At 54.0% G+C, this 24,911-nt stretch overlaps 1 long non-coding RNA gene across 1 annotated transcript; it reads right to left on the bottom strand.

Annotated features, from left to right (window-relative positions):
- Positions 1-1,791: 1,791 nt before the first annotated feature.
- Positions 1,792-23,704, bottom strand: LOC144581321 (uncharacterized). The gene is made up of 3 exons (XR_013531937.1): positions 23,173-23,704; positions 8,522-8,633; positions 1,792-5,881 (listed from the first exon to the last, which is right to left on the bottom strand). It is a non-coding gene; the product is annotated as an uncharacterized LOC144581321 (long non-coding RNA).
- Positions 23,705-24,911: the final 1,207 nt, after the last annotated feature.

Raw genomic sequence — 24,911 nt, 5'->3', positions numbered from 1 at the left:
TGAGTTGCCCGACACTGTCTTATTTGGCTCTGGCTGCCATGAAAAAGCAGCACAGCCTGGGTGGATTAAACCACAGCAACTAACTCTCCCTATTCCAGAGCCAGAAGCATGCCAGCAAGGCATCCAGAGGAGTGGTTCCCACTGGAGGCTCTGGGGAGAGTCTGCCCGGCCTCTGACCAGCCTCTAGTGGTGGCCGGCCCTCCTCGCATTCCTTGACCTGCAGATGCATCTCCCATCCCTGCCTCCATCTTCACCCACCCCTTGTGTGTGTGAGTTTCTTCGGTCTCTCATGAGGACACCAGTCATTGGTTTAAGGCCCACCCTAACCCAGGGTGATCTCATTTAAGACATCAGTTAAACTAGTTACAAGTGCAAAGACTCTATTTCCAAATAAGGTCGCATCATGGGTTCCAGGTGGACATGAATTTGGGAGACTGCTCAACGCAGCACACCCCTCCTCCGCTGCCCTATAGCTCCCCTGTGCCCCTGCAGCATGTCCCTCCCCCACTGCCTCCCCGTAGCCCCCCATACCCCTGTAGCCCACCCTCCCCAACCACCCCAGAGCTCCCCAGTGCCCCTCAGCCCACCCCTCCCCCATAGCCCTACAGCTCCCCTGTGCCCCTACAGCACACCCCTCCCCCACCACCCCATAGCTCCCTGTGCCCCTTCTCCCCTTTCATGCTGTTTGATGTCATGGAGGGAGCTGGGCCTGGGCTGGAGGCCTGGCTTTGCTGGTGGGGCTGAGCACATTCACCCATCGAGCCCCCATTCTCATCTGTATAATGGGAGGCTCCCTGAGCCACTCTCTCTTCCCCATCACCTTTCCAATTGACCTGGGTGGGAGCCAGGTATGACCATGGCCAGGGTCTATGAGGGATTACTGAGGTCCCCAAGATAGCCCTGTAAAAGGGCAGGCATCAAAGCAGGGGAGACAGAGGAGCTCTGGCCCATCTTCCTCAGCGGTCCATGAGCCATGGGTCAGCCAGGGGCGCCCATGTGGAGCCGCCCTGGGGAATCCGCTGCACAGATTTGACCAGAGGGGTGGCCCAGCTGGCTAGTCACAGTGCTGAATTCTGGGGACCTTGTCATTCCCTAGGGCCTCAGGGGGTGGGGGTGGGAGCTGGAACAAGAGGGGGCCTGATGGAGCCTGAAGCTGACTGCCCAGGAAGCCACATGGGAACGGTTGCTGGAACTTCCTCATACTGCCTGTCCAGGACAGGCCCGAATTCCCCCTCCGATGGAAGGGAGGGTCAGAGCCGGTGCAAAATCTGTCCTGGCAGCTCCCCAGGGACTCCCGGGACAGGCTCAAGTTTCTAAGAAGCATAAACTATGTCTTACAAATTAAGATAGTGACTCCAGTGACTGAAAACATCAGAAATAGCTCTGCTGAGTCAGTCCCTTCTCAAAGTTCTGTGGGAAAGAGTCGGTCGGCCAGAGGGCTGACCCCACAGGCTTCAGTTCACTTCGGGCTCCTGCAGCCCAGAGAGAAGGCATGAGAGAGATCCGGGTGGTGGCACCTGGCAGCCGTGAGCAGCCCTGAACTGTCCCTGGTGACAAGGAGGGGACATGGCTTAGAGGCACCCGCCATGCCATCTTTATGGAACTGGGTAGGCCTGGAGTTAGGGGCTCCACGCAGTTCCCGGCCCCCTCATTCTAACACCTTCTTTCCTGGAGATGGCTTTTTGCAGCCTTCCCTCTGTGGAGGAGTGACCTTTGGCCCGTTCTGATGTTAAGTGGGGGAATCTGTGTACACAAGCCCCTGCATTTGCATACAAGTACAGAGGCATCAACTTTACACAAAGGAGGTACATTATGTCACATGACAAGAAGCTCAAGGTGTGCAATCAGTGATTCTGTGACATCACAGGACCTGGGATGCCTCTTCCTCTCTATTCCACCATTCTCACTTGGCCTCAGACTTCAGAATTGTCCCCTCATGGTCACAAGATGACTGCCATAGCTCCGGGCATCACATCCTCATCCACCATCCTCTAAAGACATCCCTGCCTTCTGCCCCTTTTATTATTTTGTTGTTGTTTTTTTAAGATGGGGGTCTGTCTCTGTCACCCAGGCTACAGTACAGTGGCACAGTCAAAGCTCACTACAGCTTCAACCTCCAAGGCCCAAGCAATCTTCTACTGAGTAGCTAGGTCCACAGCCATGCACCACCATGCCTGGATAATTTTTTTTATAATTTTGTAAAGATGGGGTCTCATTATGTTGCCCAGGCTGGTCTGGAACTCTGGCCTCAAGAGATCATCCTGCCTCAGCCTCCCAAAGTGCAAAGATGACAGGCATGAGCCACCACGCCCAGGCTTGAACCTCTTTCTGAGAGCTAGGAAGATGCCCCCAGTAGCCCCAGGCCAGCTTCCCTCTGGCCTCATGGTCGGAGTTGCAGTCAGTGGCAGGGAGGCAAACAGAGCTACCAGAAGTGCCACTTTGGATGGCTTGGCATTTGCCCCACAGGGCTGCACAGGGGCCCAGGCTGCCTTAGAACATCCCTGGATCCAGGAGACAGACCAAGATTCCACCCAGCAGCCAGGAGGTGTGTCAGGACATGCCCAATCAGCGCCTGTGGAGGGGAGGGAAGAGATGGGGTGGGCAAGGAAGGTCCATCAGTGGGTGTCCTGCCCGCCAGAAGCTCTGAGGCTGGGAGCTGGCAGAGTCCCTGTGAGTGGGCTGGGCCAGGGCACCTGGACCTGTGCACCCGCCTGGATGTGTCAGTGGTTAAGCTGGCTAAGCTGGAGGCCAAAGCTAGGCAGCCAGGAAGCATATTCAGGCACGCAGGATGTGTATTAAGTGGAGGGGAAGGATCAAGGTTGGCGGTACAAGAGTAGGGTTTTGCCGGTTGGGCAGTCAGGGGGCTCCTAACACACCCAAGCCCCCAGCCATGGAGCATGCATGGGGGCTGGAGGAGCTGGGCTTCCCTGCAGATATGGTGCCTCTCTCTCTCTCTGGAACAGGCACTCATGAGCTTCCGTTCAAGGATTTAAATGTTGAGGGACAGATGAAGGTTCTGGGACACTTTAGAAATTATTCACAGCCATAGTAATGTCATCCTAAAGACATCCTAGAGATAGCCTTGTCCTGGCTGGGACCCCATGTGTCCTGTGGCTCTGCTGGGTCCCCAGCCCTCCCGTCAGCCATCCCATTATCCATGCCACAAGCTCTGTCTACTCTCTTGGTTTGCAACCTAGAGCCCCGGTGGATAGGAGGTCAGTGATGTACAATTGACCCAGAACTCTTCTAGGAGCTTCAGGATCACATGCTCTGGCCCAGGCTCTCTGGAGGCCTCTCAGTGAGGCAGGGGAGGGTACGGCACAGCTGGGTCACATGAAATCCAGGAAAGGATACAAGATGCACAAAAGGACAGGTGCAGCAGCTACACCATCATCACCATGGGAGGCCGAGGTGGGAGGCTACACCATCCAGCACTGCAGGAGGCCAGGGTGGGAGGCTACACCACCAGTACCAGGGGAGGCTGAGGTGAGAGGAACACTTGCGCCCAAGAGTTTGAGACCAGCCTGAGCAACATAGTGAGACTTCATCTCTACAAAAGACTAAAAAATTAGTCAGGTGTCCTGGCGCACACCTGTAGTCCCAGCTACTCGGAGGCTCAGGTGGGAAGACTGCTTGAGCCCAGGAAGTCGAGCTTGTAGTGAGCTGGAATCATACCACTTCACTCCAGCTTGGGCGATAGAGTGAGACCCTGACTCAAAAATAAATAAATAAAAATTGAGAAACTTGCACAGGGTTTGCACATTCTCAGTGAGGAAAGCATGGCGTGCCTGTTTCCCACTGGATGTTGGAATGTTTCCCAAAGCCCCTTCCCACTGTGGTTCTAGGTCAGGGCTGGCCTGGACTTGGGAGGAGGAGCTAGTGTGGTGTCTGGAGTAGGTATGGGCCTTGCAGGGCGGGTCTGCTGGCCATCTGGGTGGTGCAGGAGAGCAGCCAGCGCCACGGGCTCCTGCAGGCGTCACCCCAGAACCCTTCTGCGCCCTGGGTTGGATGCACATGTGTGCCACATCCAAGGCCCTGGCTGTCCTGTAGGGGCCTGGCTAAGATGGGAGGCAGCAAGAGAGAGAGATGGGGGCACGCCAGGTCCTCTCAGGACCCAGCCTGACTCCATTGTCTCCCACTTCATGTCTCCTATGGGCTGGATTTTGCCCCCAAAATATCCATATGTCCACATTCTAACCCCCAGTCCCCCTAATGTGAACTGATTTGGAGACAGGGCCCTCGCAGATGTGACTGAGGGAAGATGTGGCCACTGGGGGCCCCGATCCGGTAGGACTGCTATTCTCACAGAAAGGGAGAATCTTGACCCAGAGAGGATCAAGCAGAGGGAAGAGGATGAGAACAGACACAGGAAGATGATGGCTGTCCAGAAGCCAGGGAGAAGGGCCAGGATGGGGTCTCCCTCCACCCCCAGGAGGAGCCTGCCCCGAAACCCCAGGGCACCGGGCCCTCTGGCCCTCAGGGTGTGAGGGAATCAATCCCTCAGAGGACCTCCCTTCTCCACCTTTCATCCCTATGGGCCACACACCTGCCCTTTGGCTGCTTCACTGTCCCCAGGGCTTCCTGACAAACAGGGACCTCACACTGCTGAGTACCCTGTTTTCCAACAGAGTCCTAATGGCAGAGGTGAGAGCTTTCAGGGCTTCGCGCCTACAGTGGCAGGAAGCATTGAAAGCCTCCTCAGGTCTCTTTTAGGAGAACAGTGCTGGCGGTGGCCACTGTCGGCTTCAGGGAAAATGGGACCAACAGGGCTGGACCCCCGTGTCCCTGGGAGAAGTGCGTGTTCTGGCTGCCTCCCACCCTGGGCACGTGTTTTAGGGGACTCAGGGGCTGCGTGAGACCTTCCGCCACAGCCACTGTGGTGGAGCCTGCATGTGTGACCTGGTGGGGGCCCACAGCACTGTTTCGCTGCTGTTTTGTTTTTTTGTGTGATTGTTTTGTTTTTGAGATGCAGCCTCACTCTGCACCCAGGCTGGAGCTCAGTGGCGCGATCTAGGCTCACTGCAACCTCTGCCTCCCGGATTCAAGCTTTTCTCCTTCCTCAGCCTACTGAGTAGCTGGGATTACAGGCGCCTGCCACCATACCCAGCTAATTTTTGTATTTTTAGTAGAAACGGGGTTTCCCAGTGTTGCCCAGGCTGGTTTTGAACTCCTGACTTCAGGTGATCCGACCACCTTGGCCTTCCAAAGTGCTAGGATTACAGGCGTGAGTCACTGGGCCTGGCCTCACTGCTCCTTTTATCACATTAAAACATACAATTAATTCAGCCATTCCTCCTGACCCTAAAATGTCTGAGGAGTAGAGCAACTAGATTAATGATCTTTGGAATCCATACTCCAAACACATGCATAAACTGGGTTTTCCTCCTATTACAGGGCTGATTCACCTGGAGGACTGCAAGTCTGTGGAGTGAGGCTGTGCAGGCCGACACCACAGTGGCTCCTCTGTGGTCCACACTTGGAGGGAAAGGCAGCCCCGGGGACCAGGAAATACTGCCATCATCTCGGATCCTCTCAGACACTGGGGAGAGAGTGACCTGGGGGAGGGTAGACACAGAGAGGCTGGAGTGAGTCCTGGGCGCCAGGTCCCCATGCAGGGCAGGAGGTGTCCTTATCCACCTCCTTCTATAGCGTGAGCTTGCTGAGCCGGATGGTGACGCAGGGCTCCCGAGGCTCGGCATGGAGTCTGTGACTCTACATCAGAACTTGCCCAGTGGCTGTCCTTGCGTTCATCTGAGGTGAAGGTCTGGGTCCCTCGTGCATGAATCTCAGCCAGTGCAGGAAGTCTTTGCTGCCCTTCTGAGTCACAAAGGCCCTCCCAGAGGAACAGCATCTTTCAGGGCTATGGGAAGGACCAAGAAACCTGGTTTTGCAAGGGAGGGAGGGAGGAGGAAAGGAAGAAAGGGAGGAAGGACAGAGAGGGAAGGAGGGAAGGAGGGAAAGGGGGAAGGAGGGAGGGAAGGAAGGAAGGGAAGGGAGGAAGAAGGGAGAAAGGAGGGAGGGAAAGAAGGAAGGGAAGGGAGGAAGAAGGGAGAAAGGAGGGAGGGAAAGAAGAAAGAGAGGAGGGAGGGAGGGAAGGTGGGAAGAAAGTAAGGAAGAAGGGAGAGAAGGAAGGAGGGAGGGAAAAAAGGAAGGACAGAGGAATGGAGGGAGAGAAGAAAAGGGAAGGAGGAAGAAGGAGGAAGGAGGAGAAAAGGAGGGAGGGAGGGAAGAAAAGGGAAGGAGGAAGGAGGAGGAAAAGAGAAAGGAGGGAAGGAGGGAAGGAGGGAAGGAGGGAGGAGGGAAGGGGGAGGAGGGATTGGTACGGTCAGTATTTTTTATTTGTCATCTGATAGCTATGTAGTGCTGCCTGATTGTAGCTTTAATTTATGTCCTCCTAATGGCAGCTGATGTAAAACATCTTTTCCTCTGCCGTCCTCGGATCTTCTCTGAAGATCCTGAAACACTGGTGATGTGTGGACAGCTACTATGCCAGGCTCTGTGCTAGGCCCTGAAAATCTATGACAGAGACAAACAAGACCCCTTTCTCTCCTCATGTCATTCACTACCTCATGGGAGAGGCAAACACGTAAATAAATATAGTGCCTCGAAGGTTTGGAAATAGAGTGACAGAGCTTTGGAAAGGGCTGAGTGGGCTGACCCCTCCCTTTTTGCCCCCTGGGCATGAGACCCAGCAAAGCTCCGACTCCTCGTCTGTGAACTGAGGGTAGTACCAGCACCAACTGCGTCAGGTGGCCCAGTTAGAAGCACCAGGGGCCAGGACAAGCTTCATGAACCTTTGCTACCATTGCCTCCACCACGATCAGCTGGAGGAGCTGAAGCCAGAGCCAAGCCTCAGCCACAAATCACCCTCTGCCAGCTCTGAGGACCCCCAGAGAGGGTGCCCCTCCCTAGTCAGGTTCCCAGGCAGTGACACAGGATTGTCTGCACCAGGCATCATTTCCAAGGATTTCAAGTTAGCTTTGTTTTCCATAAAGCCAGTTCTGGGGCTAAGGCAGCTCCAGGCGAGGCAGGCTGGCCACTCATACCTGCCCTTGCCCTGCCAGTGGGCAGGGAAAGCCCCCAACCTTCCTTCCTAGAAAGCAGCGGGCCCCATCTAAGAGAAGCCTTGAAATCGGAGTGGGGATCTAGTGAAACAGCCAAGGGCAAGTGCCCTGGGTGGGGGTGGGGGGTTGTTCTTTGTTCCTGGAGGCAGCAGAGGGGGAGGAAGAGGCTCCTGGATGCGCATCTCTGTCCCCACACACCCAGCTTGGGAGGGAAATTACCCAGCCAGGGCTGTCTGAGCAGAAAGATAGAGAAACTCTCTCCCTCAGACCTAGGAAGCAATGTTTGGGGCACAATCACCCAGGTAACCCAAAGAGGAGCCCCAGGAGGTCCCAGCCCTAGACCCGCACTGACAGGTGCTTCTCCAAAGGAAGGGCTTGTGGTGGGGGCAACAACAGCCAAGGCATGGGCAGCTCAGGCAGGCAGTGCCAGGAGCGCAGGCTGAGGAGAAGGGTGGGGCAGCATGGGGGTCAGGACCTCCGGTGCCCCCACCCCCACCCCGTCGAGGACAGGGGGTGCACCCAGCGCCTGAGTGCCTGCTGACCTCAAGCTGTTATCTCCCTATGTGCACGTCTGCCCTTCAAGGCTCTCTAGCTGCCAGCCTCCCCGAGAGATCCCAGGCTGAGCCCACCCTGTCCTCTCCAGGCCCTGAACACCTCATCCCAAGCAAGTACTCTCTGCCCAGACCCCTGGCTTCAGGCCAAATCCAGGGCTGCTGCGGAGCCCGAGCCCAGGCCTGGGGAGGTGGAGGAAGTGTCAGGTGCAGGCCAGGTCACTGTCATCTGATTGACAGGAAAGGAGGGCCAGGCAGGGCCCCTAGGAGGACAGGGAGGAGTCCAGGTAGAATGTGGGAGAGGAGGCAGCCAGCCAGGGCTCTGGGGAGCCTGAAAAGAAAACAGCTCCTCTCCAAAACCAGGCACTTTCCTTCCTCTCCCCTCAGGCCATGGGCTCTCACAGAAAGGCCAGGTCAGAGGGCACCACAGTTTATGTGTGAGCACTGCAGATTTCAGACCCGACAACTGGGGACAGGTTTCCTGGAGCTGCAGGAGCTCCAGAAACGAGTGAGGAGGAAGGCCGAGGCGGGGCCAGCCTGGCAGGACACAGGCACTCAGTCCCGCTAATTAATTGCATCCAACAGGCTCTGAAGAGCAGCCGAGCCCAGGAATGCCCCCTCCAGACAACGGCTCTCCTCTGAAGACCGACTCTGTCTAATTTTTAAAGGTTTGGACACTGACAGTGACCTGCTCTTAGTAATAATCTCTCTCTCCTCCTTCTCGTGTGCAGCTCATCTGCAGGGCTTGGTGCCTCTTGTGGGGGCAGGAGAGAGGGCAGCCCTCCTCCCCTCTCCACCCTCCCTCCCTCCCTCCGTCCCTCTTCACCTCTAGGGCCAGTCTTGCTTCTTAGAGCCCACCCGCCTTCAACAAGCACTACCCACACGCTGGTCCTCCTGCCACCTCACCTTCTCTGTGCTTCACCGGCATCCCTTGCTGGTTCTTCAGTTGAACAACCCAAGAGTCTTCCGAGGTCCCACTAGACCAGATCAGGGGCCCTTATGGACCCTCCCCATCCACCTGAGAGGCAGAATATCGTAGAGATTAAACACTCAGAAGGGCCAAGTTCACATTCTGACTCCTCCACTTACAAGATTTGGTGTAAGATCCTTCCTGAGTCTATGCCTCAACATCTCCATCTATGAAGCATAGGTCTTTGGCAGCACCCACCCATGGGTGGCTGTGAGAATTAAAACATAAAGGATTTAACATACCATCTGCCCCCAAGTACTAGTCATTGCTGTCACTTTCCTTCATGCGCTTACTTCAGTCTACAATTATGTTCATTTGCATGTATGATTAATGCCTGACTTTCCCTCTGAGTGGTTAGCTCCAGGAAGGCAAGAATTTCATGGTGTCTGGCAGAGAGACAGGTTCCTGTTAGGCATTCAGGAACTTAAGCTGGAAGGATGAAGGGACAGATGGATGAATGGTTAGATAAAGGATAGTTGGATGGATGGATGGATGGATGGATGGATGGATGGATGGATGGATGGACTGGTGGATAGTTGGATGAATGATAGATGGCTGGACAGATGGATGGTTGGATAAATGAATGGGTGGATGGGTAGGTGAGTGAGTGGATAGTCAAATGGGTGATAGATTGTTGGATAGATGAATGAATGGATGATTGGGTGGACGGGTGAAAGGATGGGTAGATGATGGGTGGATGAAGGGGTAGGTGAGTGAGTGGATAGTTGGATGAGTGATAGAAGGTTGGACAGATAGGTGGATGGGTAGGTGGGTGGATAGTTGGATGAATGATGGAGGGATGGATTCATGGATGGGTGGATGGATGTGTGAATGGATGGATGGGTAAATGGATGAATGGGTGGATAGTTGGATGGATGGATAGATGACAGATGAATGATGGTTGGACACATGACTGACTGGATGGATGGATGGATGAATGGATGGATGGATGGATGAGTGGATAGTAGGATAGGTTGATGGATGGATGGATGGAAGATGATGGATGAGGGGATGGATGGATGAGAGGATCTAGGACCAGAGGGATGGCTCCACCTTGTCCAACTGAGGCCCCTGCAATAGGCACCATCTGATTTGAGGAAGTATCTCTGCTGGAACTGGCTGGTACTTATGTCCTCACTGTGGGATTTGGGCTGAGTCTGAAAAGCTCCTCCAAGCCATTTGTAGAGGGGTTTCCAGCCTTGGATCCCTAAGGGTTGTCAAAGAGAGTCTCCTGTGGTTCCCCGGGAACAAGGCAACCTATTCTATGCTTCATGCCAGTTTCTCAGACAGGGAAGATGAGGCACAAAGGTATGCTTTAGAGGTGGCTGGGAGGCTTAGACACTGCAGTATGCCAGGCCTGATGTGGGGATGCTCACTCAGGGCCTCTGGGACAGCCCAGGGTCATGTTTGATTTGATGAAGGGGTTAAGTGCACTTCTCTTTAAAAGCTGGAACGCAGACAATGTGAGGCTTACTCCCTTGGACCCACCACATTGGTGGGCTTTACTTCAGCCCTAGGCTCTCCTTCTGTCCCCTCACCCCTCCCAACTCCAAACCCCCATCCCCAGACTACAGAGGGGCCGGTTCTTGCCAGAGTCGCTCTTAGCTGTTTTGTGAAAAATCCATTTATTGTCTTCATTGCTTGGGAAGTTATAATCTTGAGGCTGCAGCTTCCTAAGGCGTTGCCATGGAGATGAATTTTCTGTCATAAATAAAAGTATTCTGGGGTCAGGAGATCTCAAGCATAACTAGGACAGATTTTGAGGGGGAAAATGCCAGAATTTCTGAAGCACATGAGACGATTTGGGCTGCTTTTTCCGGAGGGTGTTTTTCAGGCTGTCATGAATCTGTCCTCTGGATGTGGGACCAACCCCCCCAACTCCTCCCAGCTGACAACATGTCTGCCTGCCCCTCCCCTCTCCCACCTGCTCAGGGCCAGAGTCCTGGGGGCCTGGCTTGGAAATCCAGGTTGGGGTGAGGTCTGGGGGTGTGTAAAGACAGGCTGGCTCCCAGTGTGTCCTCAGACGAGCCTTTCTGTCTCTGGCCCTAGACCCTGCCTGGGATGAGGGCCCCACTCACCCAGCCTAGGATTTTCAGAACATTCCTCACACGCCTCCTACGGGCCAGGGCTCACTCAGGTATTTCCCCTTGGGCTTGGGGTGGGCAAGGGGACGCTCCCACTCCAGCACGACTCCCTGCTTCCGAGGGCTCTGACCCCACCCCCACTGTTGCTCACTTCCCACCAGCTCCCATGGACATTAGCTTTAGGGATTTCCTTTTGTTCAGGGTCGCTGCAGGTCAGTGTTCAAGAAGGTGGGGGTGGCGGGACTGGAGCCCGGGAGGAAGGTATGCAGGGTTGAGGGGCCTCTGGACGCCACCCAAGCTGACAGCCTCCGCCAGCAGTCAAGGGCTGTTTGCCAACCCCCATGCACCCCCGCATTAGGTAAACACAGAGTCCTCTATCAGTACAGGGCCCCAGAGCCATCTCTTGCACAGAGGCACCGGGATCCCCGGTGCTCAAGGGCCCCCATGACCCCAAGACTGGGACTACAGCACCCTGAGCCCCTCCTCCCAGGGCCCCCTCCAGGCTCTCACTGGAGGCCCCATCTTCCAAGGCCACCCCAATCCTAGGAGGCAGCTCCCACCCCCAGGCCCAGTAGCTCTAAAAAAATGTATGGGGAGGTAAGGAGAGAGAAAAAAAAGAAAGGAAGGAATGAAGAAAGAAGGGGTCTAAGAGGTGATTCCTTTGGAATTTGGACCTCAGACTGTGGTCCCCTCACCCACCTCCCCAGACAGCACTGCCCTCCCCTTCCCACCTGGAAGGGTCCCTGTCCCTGGAGAAAGCCCATAGAGAGTCATTCATGAAGATCCCTAACCCTAGCCCTTGCAAACACTTGCAAAACATGGTCCTCTGATGGTGGAGAAACAGGCTCCCACCGCTGCCGGGGGCTGAGGTCCAGGATCTCAGGCCAGCAAACCACAGCTTCCAGGTTGGGGACTCCATCTAGCCTCCTCAAGATCCGCTTCTGCCTGGGGTTCTCTGCCTCCTGATAACTGTGACACTATCTGCCCACGCCCCTCACTGAGCAGCAAAATCAACACAGGGCAGGCTGTGACTCGCCAGACCTCGAGGAACTGTGGGACCTATACGCTGCATCACACACACTCTGTAGGGCTGGAACAGCTGCAGGAGGGACACGGCCCCAGGACCCTGCAGGGCATCCCATGGTGAAGGCCCCTTGGTGCCAGCTCTCATGGCCTCTCACAAAGGCTGACCCCAGCTCGGTGTTCCATCACCACAAACTTGTGCAGCTCACGAGTGCCACCAAGAAGGGCGCTGGGGGTTGGAGCCAATGTCACATGGGGCCAGGTGGGAATGCTGTGGGAGGGAGGGGTGGCTGGACAGGATAAGGGCCCTGGAATGCACAGCCCCACCCCTGGAAGGCCTTGTCCTCGTCCACAGAACAGGGACAGGGCCACAGAAGGGCAATGTCAGAAGGCAGGTTTCCTGCACCCCGATGACTCCTGGGAAGCAGCAGAAATTGTGAAGGATTTGTAACCAGGGTAGGGCCCTTCTCAGAGTAGGAAAAACAGATGGCTTCCAAGGAGCACCCCACACTGTCCCAGCTGAGAAATGAGCACAGGCACAGACCACAGCAGGGTCCTCCGTGAATCCAAGCGCCTGACTCCATGTGGGACTAAAGCATCCTCGAGGGTGTCTATGTGAGCCTGCGTGTGAATGTGTGCCTGTGTGTGAGCCTGTGTGTGAATGTGTGTAAGCCTGTGTCTGAATGCATGTGATTGTGTGTGTGCCTGTATGTAAATGTGTGTGTGCCTATGTGAGCCTGTATGTGAATGTGCCTGTGTGTAAATGTATGCAAATATGTGTTCCTGTGTCTGAAGGTATGTGAATATGTGAATCTGTGTGTGAATGTACGTGCCTGTATGTGAACGTGTGTGCCTGTGGGTGAATGTGTGTGCCTCTGTGTGTGCCTGTGTGAGCCTATGTGAGCCTCCCTGTGAATGTGTGTGCCTGTGTGTGAATGCATGTAAATATGTGAGCCTGTGCATGAATGTATGTGCATGCCTGTGTCTGTGTGTGAATGCATGAGCCTGCATGTGAATGTGTGTGCCTGCGTGTGAATACATGTGAATGTGTATGCCTGCATATGAATGTGTGAACTGTCTGTGACTCTCCAAATATCCTGATTCAAAACCAAAGACATCAGAGGAAAAGAGAATTACAGAACAATCCCCCTCTTAAGCATGGACACAAAAATCCTCAACAAATAATTAACAAGGAGAATCAATATAAAAAGAATAATATTTAATGACCAAGAGGGGGGTTAATTTCAGGAATGCAAGGTTAATGCAGCATTTGAAAAGCTAATCAATGTAATTCACAATAATAATAGAATAATGTAGAAAAAAATCACATGGTAATTTTAATAGATGCAAGAACCATACAATGAAATTAAATAGATGCAAAAAAATTAGACAAAATTTAACACCTTTTCATGATTTAAAAAAAAACTCTCAGAAAACTAATAGTAGAAGTAAACTTCCTCAACTTCATTAAAGGCATCTACAAAACACCTACAGCTAACATCTTGCTCAATGTTGAAAGCCTCAATGCTTTCTAGTTAAGAACAGGAATAAAGCAAGACTGTCCATTCTATTGTCACCTCTATTTGTTCTGGAGGTCCTAGCCAGTACAATAAGGCAAGAAAAAGAAATAAAAGGCATACAGAATGCAACAGGAGAAATAAAACTGTTTTTATTTCTAGATAACATGTTCTGTATGTAGAAAGCTCAAAGGAATTTCAAAAACATTTTACTAAAACTAATAAGTGAATTTAGCAAGGTTGCAGGACCTAAGGTCACTATACAAAAAGAAATTGAAATTGTAACAACTAGACAAAAAATCAACAAGGAAGTAGAAGACCTGAACAACATTATCCACCAACTCAACTTTATGTACATCTGTAGAACACGCCATTCAACTATAAAAGTACACACATTCTTTTTTTTGAGATGGAGTCTCACTCTGTCACCCAGGCTAGAATGCAGTGGTCTGATCCCAGCTCACTGCAGCCTCCACCTCCCGGGTTCAAGCAATTCTCATGCCTTAGCCTCTCAAATAGCTGAGACTACAGGCATGCACCACCATCCCTGGATAATTTTTAGTAGGGACGGGGTTTCACCATGTTGGCCAGGCTGATTTCAAACTCCTGACCTCAAGTGATCAAAGTGCCGGGATTACAGGTGTAAGCCACTGCGCCCAGCCAGAAACACACATTGTTTTCAAGTGCACATGAAACATTCTCCAGGATAGACCATATGTTTGGCCATAAAACAAGTCTCAATAAATTCAAAATAATTAATATCATACCAACTTTGTTCTCTGACCATAATGAAATAAAATTCGAAATCCTTAATAGATGAAAATTTATGAAATTCACAAATATACAGAAATTAAACAATACACTCCTGTATAACCAATGAGTCAAAGACATCCCAATGAAAACTGGAAAATACTTTGAGATAAAATAAAACTCAATTTACCAAACTTATGGCATGCAGCTAAAACAGTGCTTCGGGGACATTTATAGCTAGAAACTGCTAATTTTTTTTAATAAAAAGGAAAAGATGTCAACTCAATAACTTAATCTTTCGTCTTTTAAAAAATGGAAAAAAGAGCAAATAAAACCCAAAGCAAGCAGAAAAAAGGAAATAATAAAGATTAGAGAGCTGCTTGAGTGGCTGAGGCAGGAGGATCATGTGAGCCCAGTTCAAGACCAGCCTGGGCAACATAGCAGGACTCAGTCTCAAAAAAGGAAAAAAAAAATTACAGGGGAAAAAACTTTTTAAAATAGAGTATAGAAAAACAATAAAGAGTGTTAAACCCAAAAGTTGGTTCTTGAAAAAACATAAAATTGACAAACCTTTAGCTACACTGACCAAGAAATAAAGACAGAGAATCAAATTACTAAAATCAGGAATGAAAGGAGGGAACATTAGCACCAGCCTTACAGAAATAAAAATAATAAAGAAATGCTGTGAACATTGTGTGCCAAGAAATTCGATAACCTAGAAGAAATGAACAAATTCCTAGAAACACAAACTGACTCAAGAAAAAGGGGCCCCAAAAACATGAAGACTTATAGTAAGCAAAGAGATTGAATTAGTAATCAAAAAACTTCCTACAAAGAAAAGCTCAGGACCAGACAGCTTCACTGGTGAATGCTACCGAATATTTAAAAAGGAATTAACATAAATGCTTCCCAAACTCTTCCAAAAAATAGAAGAGGAAAGAACTCATTCTGTGAAGCCAGTCATATCCCAACACCAAAACCACACAAAGACATCACCAGAAAAGAAAACTACAGACTAATATCCCTCATGTATGGACACAAAAATTTCAATAAAATATTAGAAAGCCAAATCTCGCAACATAAAAAATAACGATTGTGCTCCATGACCAAGTGGGATTTATTCCAGGAATGCAAAGGTGATTGAACATACCAAAAAAATCAGTGTGATACACCATATTAACAAAATAAAAACAAAAATCACATGATCATCTCAGTTGATGCAAAAAAAGGCAATCCAGTATTTTTCCATAATAAACAATAAACAAACACTCAACAACTAGGAATAGAAGGGAACTTTCTCACCCTAATAAAGGACAGCTACATAAAACCCACAGCTAGCTAAGGCGAAAGACTTAGAACTCTTCCTCTAAGATCAGGAGCAAGACGAAGATGTCTGCTTCAGTCACTTCTAGTCAACATTCTTCTGGAGGTACTTTCTAGTCAAGGCAATTGTAAAAGAAAACAGTCTTCACAAAGAACAAAGCTGGAGGACTCACACTTTCGGATTTCAAACTTACCACAATGTCAGCAATGAAGACCCAAGGCACAGGGAGAGACATATAAAATCAATGAAATAGAATTGAGAGTTCATTTTAAAAAGCCATACATTTGTGGTTGATTGACTTGTCAAGGGTATCATGAGTCTCTTCTACAAATGATGCTGGGACAATTGGATTTCCACCATGCAAAAGAATGCAGGTGGACCCCTGCCTCATGCCACATACAAAAATTAACTGAAAGCAGATCCAAGACCTACATGTGAGAACTAAACTATAAACTCTTAGAAAAAAAGTCATAGTCTTTCATGAATGTATCTTGTATGCAAAATTATGGGCAACTCTGGACTAATCTGGTTTAATCCAACAGTTCAACCACCTTCAGATGAGGAAACTGGCTCAGAAAGGGGTGAAGCTCTGCTGAAGCTCACTGACCCACCAAGAGCAGAATTGATCTTCAGAATACCCCTCCCTTTCCCACACCAGGCCAACTCACTGAGCCATTTTGGTGTGCAACTCTGCTGAGCCAAGAATGAACAAACAAATTAACTTCTTGGCAGGGTACAGTGGCTTACGCCTGTAATCCCAGCACTTTAGGAGGCTGAGGTGGGAGGATCCTTTGAGCACAGGAGTTTGAGACCTGCCTGGGCAACAAAGAGAAACCCTGAAGCCATAACAGTCCCACCTAGTCAGAAGGCTGAGGCGAAAGATGGATTGAGCCCAGGAGGTTGAAGTAAGCCATGATTGTGCTGCTGCACTCCAGCCTGGGCAAGAGAGAGAAATCCTGTCTCAAATAAATAAATATCTATAAAAGTAAGCAAATGAACTTCTTGAGACCCATCAGCCACAAGGCCTCCTTGCTGTCCAGAGTGTAGGGTCTGGCTGTTCCATCCATCAGTGCTGGAGGAGGTCTGGCAGGCACTGCTATGTGGACGAGTCCTAGTTCTTGGTTCCTGGGGGAGGGGATGTTGGGAGCCGACCCTGCTGTGGATGCTGAGTAGCACAAGGCTGTGCCAGGGGGTCCAGGGAGCCCAGGACAGGGCAGAGCCTGGACTAAAGATAGGCAGGTGGTCCTGAGGTCAAGTGGGGTTCACCACTGAGTTATGAGTCTCTGCCTGACAAGCTTGAGAAGCCTCCCACGCCAGGTGGCAGCTGCCTCTCTGGACCACAAGCCCTGGCATGCCAGAGCGGCTGCATTCCCTGCTGAAATGCAGCTGTAGGGAAAGGCCCAAAGCTCTGAAGGCTGACCCTTCCCTGGGGATCCAGCAAGACCTCGGAACCCCTGGGGCAGGTGTGCTGGGGATTATGTGTGAGGATACCTGTGCCATTCCCAGGTGCCTCTGGGGACCTGCCGGGGCTGAGCTGGGACAAGGAAGCCTCAGTGTTGGGAGCACCAAGATGGAAAGGTTCCCAGCCAGGCCTCTCTGGTGAGGAAGTATGGAAGGACAGCAGGAAGCACCAAAATGGGGCTCTCAGCCCAGCCTCTGCCCCACAGCTGGGTCTCCTAGCCCTCTCCAGAAGGGGTGCCACAGGTCCTCGCACCAATGGATCTAGCGGGCGGACAGGGGCTGTGAGGCTAGCCCTGCCCCATGTGTGCTCTGGGTTTTTTCCTCCTGCTAGTCAAGATGCCGTGCAGTCTGGAAGGCAGCCTGGAGGGCACACAGTCCCCTGAGGGAGACAGATGGGGTCACAGCCAGTGCTCCATGGCCAGGGGGCATCTGCTGGCAGTGGTTCCCCCAGCCTGGATCTAGGGCCTGCAATGGACTCCCCTGCCTTACTGGGGCTGCCTAGAAGTCAGAGGGGAGGGTGGCCATGTTTCTGTCTGTCTGTCTGTCTGTCCTGAACACCAGAAGACTCGGGCCACCAGGCTCCAGCTCAGAAGCCAGAAGGGCTGGGGATGGCTTCCAGACCCAGGGAGGAAGAACAGGGGCCTCAGCTGCCAGATGCTGGTGCGTGGCTGGGTAGCCGGGGGCTGAATCATAAATACTGCACATTTTTTTGGCAGCTCAAAGGCCAGGGTAGAAACAGTGGCTGTTTTATTCTGTAGAAACCACACACTTATCGTCTGAGTACCCTTGGGGAGCGGGGGTGGACACCAGCTGTGCCAGGCCAAGGTGGGGGTCCACCGGACAGGCCAGCTCCCACTTGCTACAGTCACCTTTGAGGCCACACCAGATCCTGGCTCCCACCCCAGGGAGAACTGGAGTAGCCTGGAATGCCGACAGAGAGGACCCAGAGCCCCCAGATGTACAAGGGCCTCCCTCAGTGCCCACTCAGGGCCAGGGCCTCTGCTAGGTGACCTGGGGTACCCAGAAAGAACTCCGCCTCCAGCCCTGCCACCACAGTCCCCAGGCTGGGGAGGGCAGGCAGGGCCCCATAGCCACAGCAGCATGTTCTGTCTTGAAGGTGGGATGGCCTGGGAAGTCCTTAGGGAAGAGTAGGCAGGGATGCTTCCAGAGCCTGGCGTCTAGAGGCCACCTGGTCCCAGCCCACCCCAACAAGCCTCCCTCTCTTCTGACCAGGGCAGCGGTGCAGCCCAAGGTCACAGTGAGGTCATCCAATGTCACACAGATGGGCAGAGCCCAGCAGAGCCCAGTTCTCTCACCCCACGCTTGGCCACACCCAGGAGGGGGCAGCTGTCTCTGAAGCAGTCTGCCTCGCTGACCCCAAACCCAGACCAGGCCCACCAGGGACCTGCAGTCCAACTCACACCCAGGCCCTGTCGCCAGGCAAGCTTGGAGGCCTGGGCGGGGGCTGTGGCTGCCAAGACCCTGCAGAGGGCCATCCCATAAACAGCCCTCCCTGGCCACTCACTCCATTTTCCCAGCTGCTGCCCCATCAGGAAAGTCCTGCCCTTTGACCCCGTTCCTTCTGCCTGGGCAGCCCCATCTGCTCCAGTTTCCCCATGCCACAACCAAGCCAGCTCGGCTGAAATCATGAGGTGGCAGACAGGGGACACGGTGTGGCTGGGACAGTCAGGGTCAGGCAGGGCCCGGAGCCCTGGAAGTTTCTCAACTTCATTCTGAGCCTCCAGAGCAGCAGGGGCTCTAGGAGGGGTGGGGAGGGCAGGGTGGCCTTGGGTTTGGGGACAATGACCCTGGCTCTCTTGGGAGAGCAGGTGGCTGAAGATGGCATGCAGATGAGTGGGCAACAAGGTTGTCTGGGTGAGAAGCGGCCAGCTATGGGAGGCTAGCACAGGGTCCTGTGCAGTGAGGGCCATGCATATGTGTGGTCTGTACTCAGGCAAATGCATCCTCCTGTTCACTTCTGTTCAGCCCCTGCTGCCATCCAGCTTCTGCCCAAGCCTTCTCTAACGCCTCTGGGGGGATCTTGGACCCTCCTGGCATTCATGCGTGTGCAGGCTCTGGGTCCCAGGAGTTGGAGCCCGGGGCCGACTAAATGAGGCCTCCCACTTGACTGTTTCACACCTCAGCCCCCACTGTGCTCCTGGGATCCACCCTTCCGTAAACCATATGCCCACAAGTCTGTCCCTCAGGCTCTGCTTCGGGGATACCCAGGCCAAGGCAATTCCAGCATCCCACTTAGTAAGTAGCTCCATCTGTGAATGGCACACTGATTTCCTTGGGAAGCACTGTCCTCCCCCATTTTCTGTCCGGTGCTTCTGATGGAAATCTATCCAACAACAGAAACAGTACATGGGACCCAGGCCCAGCTGATCACAGGACTTGGCAATAGAGCCAATGTGGAAGGTCACATCTATCATCTTAGCACCTTGGGAGGCTGAAGCAGGAGGATCACGTGAGGCCAGGAGTTCGAGACCAGCCTGGCCAACATGGTGAAACCCCATCTCTACTAAAAATACAAAAAATTAGCTGGGTGTGGTGGCCCAGGCTTGGTGGCCCACGCAGGGTGGCCCACACCTGCAATCCCAGTTACTCGGGAGGCTGAGGCAGGAGAATTGCTTGAACCCGGAGGTGGAGGTTCCAGTGAGCTGATACTGGCCACTGCCAGGGTGGATCACGAGGTCAAGAGATGGAGACCATCCTGGTCAACATGGTGAAACCCCGTCTCTACTAAAAATACAAAAATTAGCTGGTCATGGTGGCAGGCGCCAGTAGTCCCAGCTACTTGGGAGGCTGAGGCAGGAGAATTTGTTTCACCCAGGAGGCGGAGGTTGCAGTGAGCCGAGATCATGCCATTGCACTCCAGCTTGGGTAACAAGAGCGAAACTCAGTCTCAAAAAAAAAAAAAAAAGAAAAAGAAAAAGAAAGAAAGAGTGAAATTCCATCAAAAAGGAAGGAAGAAAGGGAGGGAGAGAAGGAGGGAGGGAAGGGAGAGGGGGGAGGGAAAAAGAAAAGAAAGGTGAGGTGGGGCATGGGGAACCCTGGACAGTGGAGGGTCATCCTGAGGCAGGGCTGGGGGGATTCATAACTCCCCTGGACCCAGGAGTGGGAGGCACGAGGCCACACCTAGCCTGCACGTGGGGCTGTCAGCTTGGGGAGGTGCTGGGCTAGGGGGGAACCAGGAAGCAGGACCCCAGGGGAGCCCAGGCACTGCCTCTCTGTGCTGGCCCTTCTGACGCCTCCCGGGTGCCCCTCATGACTCTCCTCCCTCACCTCGGGGCTCTAGGGAACCGTGTCCTTCCCCAGCTGCCAGAGCAGAAGGAGAGGCTAAGGCTGCCACAGCCGCGGCCAAACTCGCTGAGCGCCGCTCACGGGTTTACCCCGCGGCACAATCCCCTCGCGACTGCCAGAGGAGAAACTGAGTCTCTGAGGCGTCAGGAGCCAGCCAGCGTGGCCGCAGGGTCAGGGCCACCCAGCTGTGAGGCGCTAACGGGGCCGTGGGGGGGTGCTGGGTGGGGGCCGAGGCGTGCCCACCTCCAGGATCCCCATCACGGGAGCCGCAGGGGCCCGGCCTCCTTCTCCCGCACTGCCCCTCCTAGCCCGTGGGTCCCTAGGGAGCAGGAGCCTGGAACCAAAGTCCTCCCGGAGGAGGCTGCCTTCAGCTCCATCCTGGGCACTGAGGGCCATCACAGCGCCCCCGGAACCCGCAGAACCCACGGGCGGCGGGGAACCTTGCAATTTCTGGTACAGCCTCGGCCACAGGCCGCGTCAGATTATCAGGAGCCTGTCAGGAGCCTAGGGTCCCCATTCTCAGGATTGGGCTTGGGTCCCCTTCTGCCCATCCCAGGAACCCCGACACTCCAGGACCAGGATCACTGGAAACCGCTGTACAGAGGGGAGGTGGGGAATCTGTGAGGAAACAGGGCGGGGGGATCTGAGAAGGGACAGGGAAATCTGGTGGGACAGGGGATCTGTGAGGGGGTGAAGGAATCTGTGAAGGGATGGGGGATCCGTGAGGGGATGCGGGTATCTGTGAAGGGATGGGGAGGATCTGTGAGGGGCACAGGGAAATCTGTGGGGGGGGGATATGTGAGGGGATGGGGTCCGTGGGGGGATGGGGAATATCTGAGGGGATAGGGATCTGTGGAGGATGGGAGTTTGTGAGGGGATGGGAGATCCGTGGGAAGATGGGGGATCTGTGAGGGGCTGGGGATCTGAGGGGATGAGGGATCTGTGAGGGGATGGAGGATCTGTGAGGGGATGGAGGATCTGTGAGGGGATGGGGATCTGTGAAGAGATGGGGGGATCTGTGAGGAGATGGGAATCTGTGAGGGGATGGGGATCTGTGAGGGGATGGGGGGATCTGTGAGCGTGTGGGGCGATCTGTGAGGGCACTGGGGATCTGTGAGGGGACTGGGGTTCTGTGAGGGGATGGGGATCTGTAAGGGATGAGGGATCTGTGAGGGGATGGGGGGATCTGTGAAGGGATTGGGAATCTGTGAGGGGATGGGGATCTGTGAGGGGATGGGGGGATCTGTGAGGGGATGGGGATCTGTGAAGGGATGAGGGATCTGTGAGGGGATGGGGGGATCTGTGAAGGGATTGGGAATCTGTGAGGGGATGGGGATCTGTGAGGGGATGGGGGGATCTGTGAGGGGATGGGGATCTGTGAAGGAATAGGGGATCTGTGGGGATGGGGGGATCTGTGAGGGGATGGGGATCTGTGAAGGAATAGGGGATCTGTGGGGATGGGGGGATCTGTGAGGGGATGGGGATCTGTGAAGGGATGAGGGATCTGTGAGGGGATGGGGGGATCTGTGAAGGGATTGGGAATCTGTGAGGGGATGGGGATCTGTGAGGGGATGGGGGGATCTGTGAGGGGATGGGGATCTGTGAAGGAATAGGGGATCTGTGGGGATGGGGGGATCTGTGAGGGGATGGGGATCTGTGAAGGGATGAGGGATCTGTGAGGGGATGGGGGGATCTGTGAAGGGATTGGGAATCTGTGAGGGGATGGGGATCTGTGAGGGGATGGGGGGATCTGTGAGGGGATGGGGATCTGTGAAGGAATAGGGGATCTGTGGGGATGGGGGGATCTGTGAGGGGATGGGGATCTGTGAAGGAATAGGGGATCTGTGGGGATGGGGGCATCTGTGAGGGGATGGGGATCTGTGAGGGGATGGGGATCTGTGAGGGGATTGGGATCTGTGAAGGGATAGGGAATCTGTGGGGATGGGGGGATCTGTGAGGGGATGGGGATCTGTGAGGGGATGGGGATCTGTGAAGGGATAGGGGATCTGTGAGGGGATGGGGGGATCTGTGAGGGGATGGGGGATCTGTGAGGGGATGGGGGATCTGTGAGGGGATGGGGATCTGTGAGGGGATGGGGATCTGTGAAGGGATGGGGGATCTGTGAGGGGATGGGGATCTGTGGGAAGATGGGGGATCTTTGGGGGGCTGGGGGATCTGTGAGGGGCTGGGGATCTGAGGGGATGAGGGATCTGTGGTGGGATGGGGGATCTATGAGGGGATGGGGGATCTGTGAGAGGGGATGGGGGATCTGTGAGGGGATGGGGATCTGTGAAGGGATGGGGGATCTATGAGGGGATGGGGATCTGTGAAGGGATGGGGGGATCTGTGAGGGGATGGGGATCTGTGAAGGGATGGGGGGATATGTGAGGGGAGCAGGGGTTCTGTGAGGGAATGGGGCTGTGTTTGTGGCTAGGGGAATTCTGTGAGCCCTACCACTTCAGTTCAAATCCCTGCTCTTTCTTCCTTCTGGACCTGGAGGCCGTGCCTTTCCTGGGGTCTGCATCTTGGCCCTTCCCGTGCCCGTTAACAGGGAGCATGCAGAGGCAAACCTCTCGGGGAATCTTGGCCCTTTGTTGATAGGTGCAGGCTGAGCACCTGCCCAGGACACAACCCAGGAAGAGCCTGGCTGGCCCTGCTGTCTGCAGGCACAAGGGGAGCTCCAGCCTGAATGCTGCTCTGGAGTCTGGGGCCCAGTTCACACCTGGGGCAGGGCAGAGTCAAGGTCCAGGAGACAGGAGGGCCCCTGGACACCCAGCCACAACACAGGTCCTGCCACTCCGTGTCCTGCAACCCTTCTGCTTGGGGCCCCCCAGGCATTCAGAGCATGCTTAGAAGCACAGCTCCCTCATCTTTAAAATAGGAGCCACGCCCTCAAGTTCCCATCCCAGAACCCTTGGAGAAACCCGTGGCTGAGTACAAAGCTCAAAAAACCCAAGGAGCCCCGGGGAGGATCATGGCTTCTTGTGCCTGGCCAGAGGGCAAAAACCAGGAGAGCCTCTCTGCAGAGCGGGGTCTCCGAGCCTGGCCCGGCCCAGCGACTGCTCTGTGTACAGGACCCAGGCAGAGACCCATACCTGCCTGGCCTTGGGCCTCAGACTCACCTGCCACTGGGAATCCCAAGACAGCTGTAGGAGCCCAGAGCTGGAGACCACCTGCAGCCTTGATCCTCCCAGCCAGGTCCAACCCCCTCCACAGCAAGGATGCAGAGGCCTGAGTGAAGAAAAGGAAACGTTCCCAAGCTAAAGGAGGAGCCCAGCAAAGGCTGGCCCCCAGCTCTCATGACACCTGGCAAGGGCACGGGGTGACCAGGTGCACTCGGCTGTCCAGGCAGGTGCAGGAACCTCGTTTCAACAGGCGGCACCATCAATGCTCAGCAATCCCTGCAGTCAAGGGCTTTGTCCTTCGCAATGCTGGGGCCTAGAAATACTACAGGCTGGAGTGAAGTCCCAGCAGGAGAAGGCAGCTGAGAAATCCCACACCAGGCATGTCAATGGCATGATATCCTCATCCTGCCTGAGCTGCAGCTCCATTTCACAGATGTGCACGCCAAGATGCGAACAGAGGCCCCTCGGTCAAGGTCACAGAGCTCACAAGACATGAAGAGCTAACCCTGGGCAGAAAGCCATCTTCCTGGGCCCCAATCCAGGTGAAGCCCAGGGCTAGGGGCCGGGAGGAGGCCCAGGCAGGAGCAGAAATGCTGGGAATGCAGGGCAGAGCCGAAACAAAGGCTGCAGGCCCACGTGGGTGGATCCTGGCTCAGATAGAATCCAGACTCAGACTACAGCCTCCGCAGAGCTGCAGCCTTTCCCAGCTCGAGTGGCCTCCATCCTACCTGCCCCTCCCCAGGGCTCTCCCCATGCGGGGGCAGGAGGGGCTGGCACCAGGGCCCTCACCTGCATGAATGAACCAAAGAGGGAGGAAAGGAGGGAAGGAGAGAGGGAGAGAAGGAGAAAGGAGGGAGAAAAGGAAGGAGGCCTGAGTTCCCACCTCCACTGCTACGTTTGCACCCCTGGACTTGAGACCTTTGAAATTCTTACACAATTCTCGCTTCCCCAACAGCACACCTGGCTTTTCTGCCCCATCACTTTAATGGACACAGCATTACACCAGACAACTTTACACAGAAAGGAAAAACAGAGCATTGTCACCAGCATCTCACGGAAACAAATACATGTTATATTGTCACAGGTCACGTCCAAAGCACATTCCTGGGCAAGGCACTGTAAGGCACTGTGACCAGTGTGGGGCTGGACAGGCGTCCAAGGAACGGAAACCAGGGTGCGACTGTCTGGCCCTGAGCTTCCCCTCCAACCTCCAGGCTGCCCTGATGAGGATGAAAACAGCACCATGAAGATGAGCTGTTGAAGACAATCCTTTGTAAGAACTTTCCATCAGCACATGAACAACACACACTGGCCGCTGGTCCACAGATGGTCCTCAGAGAATGTGGGGTCAAGAATGAAAGCGACCTCGATGGTCTGTCTCACGGGCCTGGAGGCGGTGGAGGGGGCAGCCCGGGCAGGGTATGGTGAGCACTGCACATGGACACACAAGGTCAGGTGGGTTCACTTCTTGGTCTTCTGGCTGCCCTGACGCTGTGGACTGGACTCATCTGCTCCGGGGAGTGGAGCCTGCAGGATGCACTCGGCCTAACCCCCACTAGGTGCTTAAGTCGGAGGCAGGTAGGCATCCCACAGGGGCCTACCATGGAGGTAGGTCCAGGGACCCTGCCCAGAATGCGCTGACCTCCATTTCCACCCAACACAGAACCGTGTGACCTGGCAACCGGGGTCTAGACTCGGTGCTAGAAAACTGTACCACAAAACGCTTCTCATGTGCA

This window comes from Callithrix jacchus, chromosome 2 (genome assembly GCF_049354715.1).
Source record: "Callithrix jacchus isolate 240 chromosome 2, calJac240_pri, whole genome shotgun sequence".
Lineage (NCBI taxonomy): Eukaryota > Metazoa > Chordata > Mammalia > Primates > Cebidae > Callithrix > Callithrix jacchus.
The sequence above is the reverse complement of the archived record's forward strand: the minus strand, read 5'-3'. Positions and strand labels throughout refer to the sequence as shown.